Here is a 17,044-nt window from a genome sequence, read left to right on the forward strand (position 1 = left end):
GTTTTAAGGATCACTCTGTCTGCTGTGAGGATAATACTAGATCGCACAGGGTGAGGATGGAAGCAGGAAAACCAGTTAGGAGAAACCTATAAAAATCTACGCAACGGGTGATATTGGCTTGCACCAAGGGGATAATAGTGCCAACAATCCTAGGTGGCCAGATCTTGGACATATTTTTAAGATAGACATAACAGGATTTGCTCATTTTATGGAAGGTTTGGGAGGTAAAGGTCAAGCCAAGCTATCTGGCCTGACCAACTGGAAGAATGGAGTTGCCATCTGACAATATGGGGAGGGGTGTCTGGGTGGCTCAGTTGGTTGAGCATCTGATTTTGGTTCAGGTCATGATCACAGTTTGTGGGTTCGAGCCCCACGTCAGGCCCGCAGCTGTCAGCCTGTGAGCACAGAGCCCACTTCAGATCCTCTGTCCCCCTCTCTCAGCCCCTCCCCTACTTGCACTCTCCCAATAAATAAATACATATTCAAAAAAACAATATGGGGGAAACAGCTCTTAGAAGAGAGGGTTGTTGCAAAGGTTGGGGCATGTTAAGTTTGAGGTAGCAGACAGGGTTCTTAGAAGTCAACAGATGGGACAGTCTAGGTTAATTTGAAGAAAAATATAATGAAGACACAATTTATAAAGCTATACAGGTAGGAAAAGAACACAGGTTAGTAGAGGAACCCCAGGCTAAAATCAATCTACCGGACATTTGGGGCACCTGGGTGACTCAGTCGTTTAAGAGTCCGACATCGACTCAAGTCACCATCTCGCGGTTCGGGAGTTCGAGCCCCGTGTCGGGCTCTGTGCTGACAGCTCAGAGCCTGGAGCCTGCTTTGCATTCTGTGTGTCCCCCTCTCTCTGCCCCTCCCCCACTCACGCTCTGTCTCTCTCTCAAAAATAAACAATAAAAACAATTTTTTTTTTAACTTGCTGGACGTTTTACAAGCCCTCCACCAAATAAGGTAAGGCAACAGGGCCTGTATAGGATTGTGGAAGGTACTAAAACCTACCTGTAGGACACAACCAGCACTCAGGCACCCAACAAGAAGGGAATCTGAGGACAAAATGCCCTAACCTTTTCTTCCTCTTTATTTTCCAGCTGGTGCTCCCTATTGTCTAAACCTAACAGGGAGCCACAGAACAAAGGAACCCTTTAACTTAGCCTGTAGCCTTCAGCTTTCTAGGGCAGAGAGTAGGGTAAAGAATGGTACAGAACAGATGGGAAGGGGCAAACAGGAAGTATACAACGCATGCAAAAGAAGATCAAGTTGAGCTGATTAATGGTTGCATGTGTATCCTTCTTTTTTTTTTTTGTTTGCTTATTTATTTTTGAGAAAGAGAGCATGAGCAGAGAAGGAACAGAGAGAGAGGGATATAGAGGACCTGAAGCAGGCTCTGCGATGTCAGCACAGAGCTCAATAGGGGTTCGAACTCACGAAGCACAAAATCATGACCTGAGCTGAAGTCAGATGCTCAACCGACTGACCCACCCAGATGCCCCAAATATGTATGTTTTCAAGAGAAAGATGCCTTACCCAGTTCAGTATGATTCTGGTGAACTCCTGTGCCCTGGATTGGTCAAACTAATACATAACTCAGAGGAAGAATTCAGAAATAGTGTCTCCCTCAAATACTATCATTGACTCCAGAACCACTGACATTTATTGTTATATTAAGAAGTAGGTCATGGAATAATTGGCAGTTATGCTACATCCCAATAGCATGCAGCTGGATTAAAACGAAAACCACTGGTATTCTTCAGTGCACACAGCTCACAATGAAACTTTCTTCTTTTCTAAGTTCTTACAAAAATTCACTTTTTTTAGTATAATGACATACTTACAAAATTACTTGGCCAAGAACAACAAGAAACAGAGGCAAGAATAAGCAATGGGAAAAAGACGGTCCCTTCAACAGACCGTGTTGGGAAAAGTGGACAGCTACATGCAAAAGAATGAAACTGGACCACTTTCTTACACCATGAACAAAAATAAATTCAAAATGGCTTAAAGACCTAAACGTTGAGACCCGAAATGATAAAAATCCCAGACGAGAGCGCAGAAAGTAACCTGTCTGGCACCGGCCATAGCAACTTCTTTTTAGACATGCCTCCTGAGGCAAGGGAAACAAAAGCAAAAATAAACTATTGGGAATATATCAAAATGAAAAGCTTCTGCACAGCAGAGGAAACAATCAACAAAACTAAAAAGCAACTGCAGAATGGGAGCAGACATTTCAAGTGACATATCTGATAAAAAGTTAGTATCCAACTATATAAAGAAGTGACACAATGCAACACACAAAAAGCAAACAATCTAATTAAAAAATGGGCAGAAGACACGAACAAAGATTTCTCCAAAGAAGACATATGGATGGCCAACAGACATACGAAAAGATGCTCAACATCACTCATCATCTGGGACATGCACATCAAAACCTCAATATTACCTCACTTCTGTCAGAATGGCTAAAATCAAAAATGCAAGAAATGACAAGTTTTAGCAAGGATGTGGAAAAATAGGAACCCTTGAGTACTCTTGGGCATGCAAACTGGTGCAGCCACTGTGGAAGAGAATATGGAGATTGCTCAAAAAGTTAAAAATAGAACTACCCTATGATCTAGGAATCAAACTACCGGGTATTTACCCACAAAATACAAAAACACTAATTCAAAGAGATACGTGCACCCCTATGCTTATTTACAACAGCCGAGTTATGGAAGCAACCCAAGTGTCCATCAATAGATAAATGGATAAAGAACATGTCGTGTGTATATTTATGTGTGTGTGTGTATCATGGAATATTATTCAGACATACAAAAGAATGAAATCATGTCATTTGAAACAACATGGATGGATCTAGAGTATAATCCTAAGCAAAAGAAGCCAGTCAAAGAAAGACAAGTACCATAAGATTTCACTCATGTGTGGAATTTAAAAAACAAACAAACAAAAAAGAACAAAGGAAAAAAGAGGCAGGCAAATGAAAAAATGCAACTTTTTTTATTTTAATGTTTATTTATTTTTGAGAGACAGGGCATGAGCAGGGGAAGGGCAGAGAGGGAGACACAGAACCCCAAGCAGGCTCCAGGATCTGAGGTGTCAGCACAGAGGCCGATGCGGGGCTCGAACTCACAAACCAGGAGATCGTGGCCTGAGCTGACGTCGGACGCCCAACCGACTGAGCCACCCAGGTGCCCTGCAACGCTTAACTATAGAGAACTGATGGTTACCAGAGGGGAGGCGGGTGGGGGGATGGGTTAAATAGGTGATGGGGATTAAGGAGGCCACTTGTCTCGATGAGCACCAGATGATGTATGGAGTTGTTGAATCACTATATAGTACGCTTGAAATGAATAACAGTGTATGTTAATTAAACTAAAATTAAAAAATTTTTTAACCTTATAAAATAGAAATTAAAAACAAAACAAAAACGTTGACACTCTATGAACTCATGAGTGCATTCAGTGTTTTCACAATCTGTCCATGGTTATGCTTCTTTTATTACAAGGAACTATGTGCCAAACCCTGATTCGTTGCTTTCTGGTTTGTTATTTTTATTTTTTTTAATTAATTTATTTTGACAGAGAGTGAGCATGAGAGTGGGGGAGAAATGCAGAGGAAGAAAGAGAGAATCTTAAGCAGGCTCTACACTCAGTGCAAAGCCCAATGAGGGACTCAAACTCAAGAAACTCAAGATCACGACTGAGCCGAAATCAAGAGTTACACACTTAACCAACTGAGTCACTCAGGTGCCCCACTATTTTTTTGTTTGCTTGTTGTTCATTTTATTTGAATCCAAGCTATTTAACATACAGCGTAGTAATGGTTTCAGGAGTAGAATTTTGCGATTCATCACTTATGTTTAACACCCAGTGCTCGACCCAACAAGTGCCCTCCTTAATGCCCATTTAGCCTACCCCCCGGCCCAACACCCCTGTTTTTGTTTTTGTTTTTTTTTAATTTTTTTTAATGTTTATTTATTTTTGAGACAGAGAGAGACAGAGCATGAACAGGAGAGGGGCAGAGAGAGAGGGAGACACAGAATCGGAAACAGGCTCCAGGCTCTGAGCTGTCAGCACAGAGCCCGATGCGGGGCTCGAACTCACGGACCATGAGATCATGACCTGAGCCGAAGTCGGACGTTTAACCGACCGAGCCACCCAGGCGCCCCACCCCTGTTTTTTTTAATACAGTTCATTTTTAGATTTAAAGGGAATAAATGTGAAGATAGTACACGGAGTTACCATTTGCTCTGCACCCAATTTCTCCTATGGTTTACATCTTACATTGCTCTGATAGATTTGTAATAATTAAAAGAATAATATCAATACATTACTATTAACTGAAGTCCATACTTCATTAGACTTCCTTAGTTTTAACCTAATTTCCCTTTTTTGTTTCACTACACCCTCCAGGGACACCACATTTCAGTTAATTATCCTGTCTCTTTGGGTTCCTCTTGGCCGTTCCTCTTTTTTTTTCAGATTTTCCCTATTTCTCATGACCCTCACAGTTTAGAGGAGTGCTGGCCACATGTTTTATAGAATGTCTTGGAGTTGGGATTTGTCTGAAATTTATCATGATTACTCTGGGGTTGTAGTACTTTGAGAAAGGCCACAAATATAAAGTGCCATTCTCATCACATCGTATCAAAGGTACATACTATCAACACGACTTCTCACTGTTAGTATGGATCTTGATCACGTGGCTCAGGTAGCATTTGTCAAATTTCTCCACCAGAGGGTTACCTACCTGGGGTGGCTCAGTTGGCGAAGGGTCCGACTCTTGATTTTGACTCAGGTCATGATCTTGTGGTTCGTGAGATCTAGCCCCACATCGGGCTCCTCACTGACAGCACAGGAGCCTGCTTGGGATTCTGTCTCTCGTTCTCTCTCTCTCTGTCCTTCCCCTCACCCCATAAGTCAACTTAAGGGGCGCCTGGGTGGCGCAGTCGGTTAAGCGTCCAACTTCAGCCAGGTCACGATCTCGCGGTCCGTGAGTTCGAGCCCCGCGTCGGGCTCTGGGCTGATGGCTCAGAGCCTGGAGCCTGTTTCCGATTCTGTGTCTCCCTCTCTCTCTGCCCCTCCCCCGTTCATGCTCTGTCTCTCTCTGTCCCAAAAATAAATAAACGTTGAAAAAAAAAATTTTTTTTTTTTAAATTCTCCAGGGGCGCCTGGGTGGTGCAGTCAGTTAAGCGTCCGACTTCAGCCAGGTCACGATCTCGCGGTCCGGGAGTTCGAGCCCCGCGTCGGGCTCTGGGCTGATGGCTCAGAGCCTGGAGCCTGTTTCCGATTCTGTGTCTCCCTCTCTCTCTGCCCCTCCCCCGTTCATCCTCTGTCTCTCTCTGTCCCAAAAATAAATAAACGTTGAAAAAAAAAATTCTCCACTGGAAAATTACTCTTTTATTCCCCACTTGCAGTACTGCCCTTTGGAAGATCAACTTGCACAGTTCACAACTGAGGAGTAAGAGTTAAGTTCCACCTCCTTTAGGATAGAGTATTACATAAATTCTGGAATTCTTCTGCACAAATTTATATTCCTGTTTATTTATTCAATCATTTATTATACCTATCTATCTATCGATTTAATTTTTTGGTGCTATTATAATTGGCATTATTTTAATTTCTAATTCCAATTGTTCCTTGCTTGTATACAGAAAAGCAATTGACTTTAAGATATTAACTTTATGTCCTATGACCTTTCCATATTCTCTTATTGGTTCTGGTATTGGGGGGGGGGGGTAAATGTGTTGGGGGTGATTTTACATAGACAATCGGGTCGTTTGTAAATAGTTTTGTTTCTTCCTTCCAAATCTATGTGCTTTTTCTTTCTTTCCTTCTCTCCCTCTCTTATTCTGTTTCTCCTGTCTTATTGAACAAGCCAGAACTTCCATTATGATGTTTAAGAGGAGTAGTGACAAGACATTTCAACTTTGTTTCTGATATTAGAGGTAAAGCGTCCACTTTTCACTATTAAATATGGTGTCATCTGTAGGATGTTCTTTATCAATCTGCAAGAGGTCCCCTCGATTCCTAGTTTGCTGAGTGATTTTTATGAATGAGTGTTGCATTTAGTCAAAAACACTTTATCCGTGTCAATTAACATAATCACGTGATTTTTCTTTAGCACATTGATGTAGTGAATTAGACTCACTGATTTTCTTAAAAAATTATTTTTAACGTTTATTTTATTTTTGAGAGTGAGAGAGAGAGAAAAAGAAAAAAACAATGAGTGGGGGAGGGGCAAAGAGAGGGAGATACAAAATCAGACAAGGACGCCAAGCTCTGAACTGTCAGCACAGAGCCAGATACGGGGCTTGAACTCACGAACCAGGAGATCATGACCTGAGCCACTCAGGCACCCTGTGAACCAGTCTTGTATACCTGTAAATCCCATTTGTTTGTGAAATATAATCCTTTATATATATATGTATTTGATTTTAATTTGCTAACATTTTATGATTTTGAATCTATGTCCATAGGAGATATTGGTATGTAGTTTTCTTTTATCATAATGCTTTTATCTGGTTTCGATAATACAGTAATGGTGTGCTCAGAGAATGATTTTGGAAGCACATCTTTTGCTTTTATTTTCTGAAAGAGATTGTGGAGAATTGGTATCATTTCTTCCTTAAATGTTTGGAGGAATCTGTCAGTGAAACCATCTAGTCCCAGCTCTTTGTTTCGGGGGGGGGGGGCTACTAATTATAAATTCAAGCTTTTTAGTAGATGTGGGGGTGTTGAAGTCATCGGTGTCTTCTTATAAGCATTTTGGTAGTTTTTGTCTTTCAAGGAATTTTCCATTTAATGGATATTATCAAACTTAGGGGCCTAGACTTGCTCATAGCATTCCTTTTTTTTTCTCATAGCATTCCTTTATTATCCTTTCAATATTCACAGGATCAGCTACTGTTCACTGATCTTCCATTGATGATAATGGTAATTTATGTTTTCTCTTTCTTCACGGTTAGCCTGACTTGAGATTTATTAATTTTAGTGATTTTTCAAAGAAGCAGTTTTGGAGTTTCTTGATTTTTCTCATTTGTTTCCACACTAATTTTTATTATTTCTTTTCTTCTGCTGGCATTAGGCTTAAATTGCTCCTCTTTCTCTGGTTTTGTAAGGTGAAATGTTACGCTGCTAACTTTAGACCATCTTTTATAATATGTATTTAAGGCTATCAATTCTCCTCAAACACTGTTCACTAGACCTCATACATTTTACTAAGTTCTATTGTCATTTTCGTTTAGTTAAAAATATTTTTAAATGTTTCAAGACTTTTTGACTTGTGTGTTATTTAGGAGCATGCAGTTTAACTTTCAAATGTTTTGGGACTATCCAGCTATCACTCTCTAATTGATTTCTACTTTAATTTCATTGTGGCCTGAGACATACATAGGATTTTGGCCATATTAAATTTGATTAAGTGCATTTTGTGATTCGGGACATGGTCTACTTAGGTGAATATTCCGTGTGAGTTTGAAAAGAAAGTGTTTTCTGCTCTTCCTGGGTGGAGTGTCCTATAAATGCCAAATAGATCAAGTGGATTGATAATGCTATTTAGCATTAGTCTTAACTAATCCACAGCCTTAGAGATTTTCTGCCTCTCCAACCTATCATTTGTTGCAATGGAAGTGTTAATAGTAGCACTTTTAGTGGGGACTTGGGGGGCAAATGTGTTCTACCAGTTTTTTAGTCCTACCAGTTTTTAACTAAAGTATTTGGGTACCCTGTTGTAAAGTGCATGCACATTAAGGGTTCTTATATCTTCTTGGAGAATGGACTCCTTTATCGTATCACTTCTCGCTTGATCCATGATAATTCTGCTTCTTCTCAATCTAGGGACTAATACAGCTACTCCGGCCGTCTTTTGATTAGTATTAGCATAATAAATTTTTATCCAATCCTTTACTTCTCACATACCCTATTCTTTATATTTAAAGTGGAGGGTTTTTTTGGAGGGGAGTGCCTGGGTTGCTCATTAGGTTAAGCATCCAACACGTGATTTCGGCTCAGGTCAAGATCTCGTGGTTTGAGAGATCAAGCCCCACGTAGGGGGTCTGGATTCTCTCCCTCTCGCTCTCTCTGCCCCTCCCCTGCTCACTCAAGTTTTCTCAAAAGAAATAAGTCAACGTTTTAAAAAATCGAGTGGCGTATTTGTGGACAATATATCGTTGGATCTCATTTTTGTATCTTCTCTGACAATCTCTTTCCTTTGATTGGTGTATTTAGATCTTTCTCATTTCAATTATTGATACAGTCAGTTATCATGTTTATAACTGTTTTCTCTTTGTTGCTCTTATTCCTTTTTTTTTTCTCCCTTCTTTTTCTGCCTTCTCTGGCTTTAATTGAGCATTTTAAGTTTTTGTCTCTCGTGTTGTATTTGGGCTTCCCTAAATATGCCTCTTTACAAAACGTCTGTGTTTTGACAGTCTTTCAGCTAAAATCCTGTTATTATGCCGGAGCCCTGTTGGAGTGGTGGTAAACTATGGAGACTGAAGAGAATTTTACACTGCTATCCTTAAATCTCCATATTTTATTGGGTCAATATCTTTGGGCTGTGAGTTTCACAAGTGTTCTTTAGCTTTTTTACCCTTCTTAGGTGAAACAGGACAGCTAGAGGGGGCCGAAGGAGCACTGCCCATCTCCCGGGTGGGATAAGATGTTGGTAGTCTTTTCTCCTCGAGAGGAGCCCAAGAATGCTCTAGGCTGGGGCTCCTGGGTGGCTCAATCTGTTGAATGTCCAACTCTTGATCTCTGCTCAGGTCACAATCTCACAGCTCATGAGTTCGAGCCCCACATCAAGCTCTGCACTGACAGTGAGGAGCCTGCTCGGGATTCTCTCTTTCTCTGCCTCTCCCCTGCTTGGTCTCTCTATCTCTAAAAATAACTAAATAAACTAAATAATAATAATAAAGAATGCTCTGGACAAATTTCTCAGTAGTTCATTTCCCCTCCTCTTGCCAGAGGCAAGATGGTATCTTTCTTGGCCCTTCATCATGAGGACTTAGTGGGGTTCCTAGAGATAAAACCCAGGAAAGTGTGGGAACCACCTAGGAAATGTTTTCCCCTCTCATGCTAGTATTCTCTGTCTCCAGTGATTCATGAAAATTCCTATTTGTGTTCCTACTACTTTATCGTTCCAGTAGCTTCTACTGCAATTAAAGATTATATTGCCAGTTATGCTCTACAGTCACTTGTCTCCCCATATTTCTTGTTTGTCTTGTCACCTTAGTTCTTGGATAGGTCCAAAACAACTCACTGATTTTTCAGTTTCTTCAATTTTTTTTTTTAAGATGAATATGATTACTCAGAAGCTCTTTCTATGTCAGAGCTAACACGCTACATTCCTTTCAATGAAGATCTCACCACCAAGCAGGGTGGAAACCTAGTATATACCTGTCAAATTCCTTAACATCACACACACACACTCATCCCTCATAGGTTCCATAAACCAAATATTTAAAAAAAAATTTTTTAATGTTTATTCATTTTTTTTGAGAGACGGAGCACAAGTGGGGTGGGCAGAGAGAGAGGGAGACACAGAATCCGAAGCAGGCCCCAGGCTCCGAACTGTCAGCACAGAGCCCAATGCGGGGCTCAAACTCACGAACCGTGAGATCATGACCTGAGCTGAAGTTGGACGTTTAACTGACTGAACCACCCAGGTGCCCCAATAAACCAAACATTTTAAGAAACCATTGATCTGGACTAGAGGAGGAATGAACCCACTCTTATAACAAATATTATCTAGATATGATGTACCGAAGTAGTTTGTGTCATTGATCACAACCAAATAAATTTCGGTTTCTGGAATGGCATTCACAAAATAAACTCATCGAATGGCTTAAGGCTGAGATCCTGATTTTTCTATCTGTGGCCTTGGTCAACTTTATTTAATATTTCTATGCCTCAGTTTATAACAAGTGTAAATTGGGGATGGTAATAATTATGATGTATGGCTTTGTGAATATTGAATTAGATAATATATTTAACAGTACAAAGTACTCAAGAATTTGGTTCCCATTTTTCACTTGTTCAACATTGGAAAGATGAATCCAACAGATATTAATTATAAATTTAATTATAACTATTTCAAAATAATAGTAATTCAGTCAATATTAGTGCCAGAAAGCCTAAGATGTTTTTGAAATCTGAAATTCATTATAAGAGAATACATTAACCAAGATCATGACCAAAACAAAAATAAAGGCTCTCCTATAATGCAGGACATATCAAACTACTCCTTCCTTGAAAACTTTTAAGAGACAGACAACCTAATCGGAATATGGGTAAACACTTTAAAAGGAGGTTAAAAAAATCCAAGTGGCCAATAATATGTAAATATTAAAAGAAATGTGCTCAATGTCATTAGTCATCATGGAAGTATAAATATAAAATACCAACAGATAATATCAAGGAACAGCAAGAATGTAGAGCAACCGACATTCTCATACCCTACTAAGGGGTCTATAAGTTCTCAGACTCTGCTTGAGAAAGAGTTCCCATATACCCTTTACTCAGCTTCCTCCAATGCTGCCATCTTAAATAACCATAGTACAATTATGAAAACTAGAAAGTTGACAATGATACACTATTAACACAACTACCAAATTCATTTAAACTTTACCAATTTGGGGAGCCTGGGTGGCTCAGTCAGTTAAGCATCTGAGTCTTGATTTGGGGTCAGGTCATGATGTCATGGTTTGTGAGTTCAAGGTTCACGTCGGGCTCCACACTAACATTGGGTAGTTGGCCTCGGATTCTCTCTCTCTTCTCCTCCACTAGCATCTTCTCTCCCTCTCAAATGAATTTTAAATAGATACATAAGTAAATAAATTTTACCAGTTTTTTCACTCAAATCCTATTCCTGTTCCAGGATCCCATATTGGATTCAGTTTCCATGACTTTTTCAATTCCTCCAATCTGAGGGAGCCCCTCAGGTCTTTCTTTCCTTGGCCTTCAGGACCTAGACACTTTTGAAGAACACTAAAGAATAGTGACAACACTACGAAAGACTACATTTGATAGAATGTCCGTCAATATGGGTTCATGTGATGTTTCCTCATGATTTTCTTGAGGCTCTGTACTTGGGGGCATGAAACACAGAGCTGTTGTGCCTTTCTAGTGCATCTTCTGCAGGAATACGTGTTGTCAACATGTGTTTATTACTGGTGAGGGTCACTTCGATCAGTTACTCGTGCATCTGCGGCATTTTTCCCATAAGATTATTATTACCATTTGCAATTAATAAAGATTTTAGAAAGGATACCTCAGGAGCACATGCCCAAATGTGGTGGTAGTTGTCTCCAAAATCTAAAGAGGTCAGTCTCCGATGTGATTTCAAGGCTGTCCATATTTACCTCTATCATAGACATATACCCCACTGCAGAGCAATCATCTTTTTCTCTATCCCACGTATCTGGGAGTTCCTTTATTTTTTTTTTAATGTTTATTTATTTTTGAGACAGGGAAGAGACAGAGCATGAACGGGGGAGGGTCAGAGAGAGAGGGAGACACAGAATCTGAAACAGGCTCCAGGCTCTGAGCTGTCAGCCCAGAGCCCGACGAGGGGCTCGAACTCACAGACCGCGAGATCATGACCTGAGCCGAAGTCAGACGCTTAACCGACTGAGCCACCCAGGCGCCCTTCTGGGAGCTCCTTTAGACCAGGATGTGACTTTCTCTACTTCCACAGCTTAGCATGGTCCTTAGCTTAATGAAGCAATCTCCTAGCTGAATGGCCATGGACAGCTTGTTACTCAACCTTAGCAACCAACTACCACACTGGGGCATGCTGTTCAGACCCATTTGCCAGCTAACCCAGAAGACTGCCACTTTTGAGTTCAAGAAAAGCCTTTGCAGCAGGCCCAGGCTGTTGGTTTGTGGCTTCCCTCTTACTAAGGTTTTATGAACCGGCATACTCAAGGTTATTTGAAAATACCTGTGGCGACTAGGGATTGTACATGAGGCCTGTGAAAATCTCCCTAAGGATAACTGTGAGAGTTACAGTTAATATACTCAATGTGCTTAGAACAGGGACTGGAACAAAGCAACTAAATCAATAAATATTAGCTTTTATTTATTATTGAAGGCACTCTCTAACACCTTGTAGAATGAATGGATGGATGAATCAATGAATAAGAGAAGGAAACAAACCATGAAGGCAAAGAAAAATGGTCTAGCTCTCAGGTGAGGTCTAGTAACTACACCAACGAAGTTCACAGGGCTGCATGCACTTGAAAACATCGGTGTTTAATTATATAAATAGGTTGGTTACATATCAGTGATTCTTAACTGGCAACACGATACGATGCATTGTAAGTAATCTTATACACTTGTGCAGTCATGATTAGATTACTGTTACTATTTTTACAGATTTCTGAAAAAAGAAAAACTGTATTTAATAATAATGCTTTCTATTTTTAAAAAAGCTTTTTTGGGGCGCCTGGGTGGCTCAGTCGGTTGAGCGTCCGACTTCAGCTCAGGTCACGATCTCGCAGTCCGTGGGTTCGAGCCCCGCGTCAGGCTCTGGGCTGATGGCTCAGAGCCTGGAGCCTGCTTCCGATTCTGTGTCTCCCTTTCTCTCTGCCCCTCCCCCGTTCATGCTCTGTCTCTCTCTGTCTCAAAAATAAATAAACGTTAGGGGCGCCTGGGTGGCGCAGTCGGTTAAGCGTCCGACTTCAGCCAGGTCACGATCTCGCGGTCCTTGAGTTCGAGCCCCACGTCAGGCTCTGGGCTGATGGCTCGGAGCCTGGAGCCTGTTTCCGATTCTGTGTCTCCCTCTCTCTCTGACCCTCCCCCGTTCATGCTCTGTCTCTCTCTGTCCCAAAAATAAATAAAAAAATAAATTAAAAAAAAAAAAACGTTGAAAAAAAATAAATAAACGTTAAAAAAAATTTAAAAAAAAAAAGCTTTTTTAATGTTTATTTGTTTCTGAAAGAGAGAGAAGAGAGACAGAGTGCGACCAGGAGAGGGGCAGAGAGAAAGGGGGAGACACAGAATCCGAAGTGGACTCCAGGCTCCAAATTGTCAGCACGGAGCCCAACATGGGACTCGAACTCATGAACCATAAGATCATGACCTGAGCCGAAGTTGGACGCTTAACTGACTGATTGACCCAAGAGCCCCAATAATGCTTTCTTTTTATCCAAAGGCTCTGTTTACTCCATGGAATGAACTAGTTTTACCCCACTAGTCCCAGGAACTTGCTAGACAGCAGAAGCTTGATGCAGACAACAGAAGAAGTTTGTTTAATGTGTATTTATTTTCAATAGAGGCACAGAGAGTGAGCAGGGGAGGGGCAGAGAGACAGAGAGGGAGACAGAGAATCCGAAGCAGGCTCCAGGCTCCTACCTGTCAGCACAGAGCCCAACACGGGGCTCGAACCCACAAACCGTGAGATCATGAGCTGAGCCAGTCAGACGCTTAACCAACTGAGCCACCCAGTCACCCACAGAAGAAGCTTGTTAAGAGTGCAAAGACCAGAGATGTCTTTCGGAGCAGTGGTCTCAAAAGTAGGGTGCTCACACTCAAGGGGAATGCAATATGATCCAATGTGGGATCTGGAATTGGACCCTGGAGTAGGAAGTAGGGGGGAGGGAAAAAATATTAGAAATTCTAGTTATATCTATGTATGAATTATAAAGGAAGGAAAGAAGCTGTACCACTTTTTACTATGAGGCACCCGTACCCATTACCTAAGTCTAAAGTCAGGGACTGCACACAGGGGCGGTACCTCCCACGATGGGTTACACAGCACAGTACGTTGCATTGGATTGCTGTTTGCACCCACACAGGTATTAAGACAAATGGGTCATATCAGCAAGTTTTAACTAAACGAGCCCTCATATAGTGGTTAAAGGAGATAAAAGTACTTTCTGCCAGAAAGAGAGAGAGAGAGCATGCATGCGATCATGTGTGACTGAACGTAGCACTAAGAATATGATCTCAAGAAAACAAAACATTGAACAGCAAGGCTAAAATTGCTACTCTAATGTGAACTCTTTATTAGACAAAAGACAAAATAAAAAAAAAAAATGATGAGTTAATGTGACCTGCCGAGAAGTTAACATCCAACTAGCAGAATTAATCACGAGACTCTCTGAAGTATGGATTTGTATCTAGTATTATTAATGATAAACCCCTTCAAAAGGGTCTATTTTATGTCACAGCCCTGATAATAGAGAATTTCAACTCTGACAGTCTTTAAAATCAAAGACATATCGAAACTAGAACAAGCAATCCTAAAATTCATATGGAACCACAAAAGGCCCCGAATAGCCAAAGGAATTTTGAAGAAGAAGACCAAAGCAGGAGGCATCACAATCCCAGACTTTAGCCTCTACTACAAAGCTGTCATCATCAAGACAGCATGGTATTGGCACCAAAACAGACACATAGACCAATGGAATAGAATAGAAACCCCAGAACTAGACCCACAAACGTATGGCCAACTCATCTTTGACAAAGCAGGAAAGAACATCCAATGGAAAAAAGACAGCCTCTTTAACAAATGGTGCTGGGAGAACTGGACAGCAACATGCAGAAGGTTGAAACTAGACCACTTTCTCACACCATTCACAAAAATAAACTCAAAATGGATAAAGGACCTAAATGTGAGACAGGAAACCATCAAAACCTTAGAGGAGAAAGCAGGAAAAGACCTCTCTGACCTCAGCCGTAGCAATCTCTTACTCGACACATCCCCAAAGGCAAGGGAATTAAAAGCAAAAGTGAATTACTGGGACCTTATGAAGATAAAAAGCTTCTGCACAGCAAAGGAAACAACCAACAAAACTAAAAGGCAACCAACGGAATGGGAAAAGATATTTGCAAATGACATATCGGACAAAGGGCTAGTATCCAAAATCTATAAAGAGCTCACCAAACTCCACACCCGAAAAACAAATAACCCAGTGAAGAAATGGGCAGAAAACATGAATAGACACTTCTCTAAAGAAGACATCCGGATGGCCAACAGACACATGAAAAGATGTTCAGCGTCGCTCCTTATCAGGGAAATACAAATCAAAACCACACTCAGGTATCACCTCACGCCAGTCAGAGTGGCCAAAATGAACAAATCAGGAGACTATAGATGCTGGAGAGGATGTGGAGAAACGGGAACCCTCTTGCACTGTTGGTGGGAATGCAAATTGGTGCAGCCGCTCTGGAAAGCAGTGTGGAGGTTCCTCAGAAAATTAAAAATAGACCTACCCTATGACCCAGCAATAGCACTGCTAGGAATTTATCCAAGGGATACAGGAGCACTGATGCATAGGGCCACTTGTACCCCAATGTTCATAGCAGCACTCTCAACAATAGCCAAATTATGGAAAGAGCCTAAATGTCCATCAACTGATGAATGGATAAAGAAATTGTGGTTTATATACACAATGGAATATTACGTGGCAATGAGAAAAAATGAAATATGGCCTTTTGTAGCAACGTGGATGGAACTGGAGAGTGTGATGCTAAGTGAAATAAGCCATACAGAGAAAGACAGATACCATATGGTCTCACTCTTATGTGGATCCTGAGAAACTTAACAGGAACCCATGGGGGAGGGGAAGGAAAAAAAAAAAAAAAAGGTTAGAAAGGGAGAGAGCCAAAGCATAAGAGACTGTTAAAAACTGAGAACAAACTGAGGGTTGATGGGGGGTGGGAGGGAGGAGAGGGTGGGAGATGGGTATTGAGGAGGGCACCTTTTGGGATGAGCACTGGGTGTTGTATGGAAACCAATTTGTCAATAAATTTCAGAAAAAAAAAAAAAAAAAAAAAAAAAAAAAAAAAAAAGAGAAATAAAATCAAAGACATAAATGAGCTAAATCTTGAGCTAGGTTTGGATTCACTGTATTATAAGGTCACCCTGAAATTTCGAAATTATACAAATTTGTCACGAATTTCCTTAACTCTAGGAGTGACTGAAAAGACTCACTATGAATATAAACATTCCATTTAGCAAACTCAGGAAAAGTCTAAATAGCAACCACTAAAAAAATGGACAGCAAATTATAGTATTACCATATAATGGAATATTACGGAGACATTTAAAAGCACAGTCCTAACGTCTATGTACGTATGTGGAAATATGCTTAAACATTCGTAAACAGGCACGTTTTTCAGTGTATATATATTAAAATTGTAACTAAAAGGTTACTTATGGAATCATGAAAGCAAATAAAACTGGAAAACAGCTTATTGGTAAAATAAGAGACTATAGATGATTTCTATCATTATTATTATTATTACTACTACTACTACTACTACTACTACTTTCTCTCTTAAAATCATTGCCCTGTGGGGTTTTACCCTTGAACCATTTTTCTGGTCACTCTATTCCCATTCTAGGCAAATTGATCAATTTCTGTGGATTCATTCACCGCAAGACTATATACTGATGATTCTGAAATCTGTTACTGTAGACGCCTCCCTATATATATATATATATATATATATATATATATATATATATAACTTGGCATTTGGCATTCTTTTTTTTTTATTACATTTATTTGTTTCTGAGAGACAGAGAGACAGAGCATGAGCGGGGGAGGGGCAGAGAGAGAGGAGACACAGAATCCGAAGCAGACTCCAGGCTCTGAGCTGTCAGCACAGAGCCCAACGCGGGGCTCAAACTCAGACCATGAGATCATGACCTGAGCCAAAGTCAGACACTTAACCGACGGAGCCACCCACGCGCCCCTATATATATTTTTTAATGTTTATTTCCTTTTTGAGAGACAGTGAGGCACTCAAGTGGGGAAGGGGCAGAGAGAGGAAGACAGAGAATCTGAAATGGGGTCCGCGAGAACAGCAGGGAGCCTGATGCAGGGCTCAAACCCATGAACCACAAGATCATGACCTGAACCGAATACGGAGGCCCAACCCACTGAGTCACCCAGGCGCCCCTCCCCATATTTTTCATCTCATTGCTTTATAAGGGGCTCAAGTGATAGGTCTAGACCTGCATTCATTTCTTACTATCCCTACCTCCTCTGTCTCCCTCCCTCCCCTGTATTACCTGTTTCTCAGAAAAA

The sequence above is a fragment of the Prionailurus viverrinus genome, chromosome X (genome assembly GCF_022837055.1).
Source record: "Prionailurus viverrinus isolate Anna chromosome X, UM_Priviv_1.0, whole genome shotgun sequence".
NCBI classification, from domain to species: domain Eukaryota; kingdom Metazoa; phylum Chordata; class Mammalia; order Carnivora; family Felidae; genus Prionailurus; species Prionailurus viverrinus.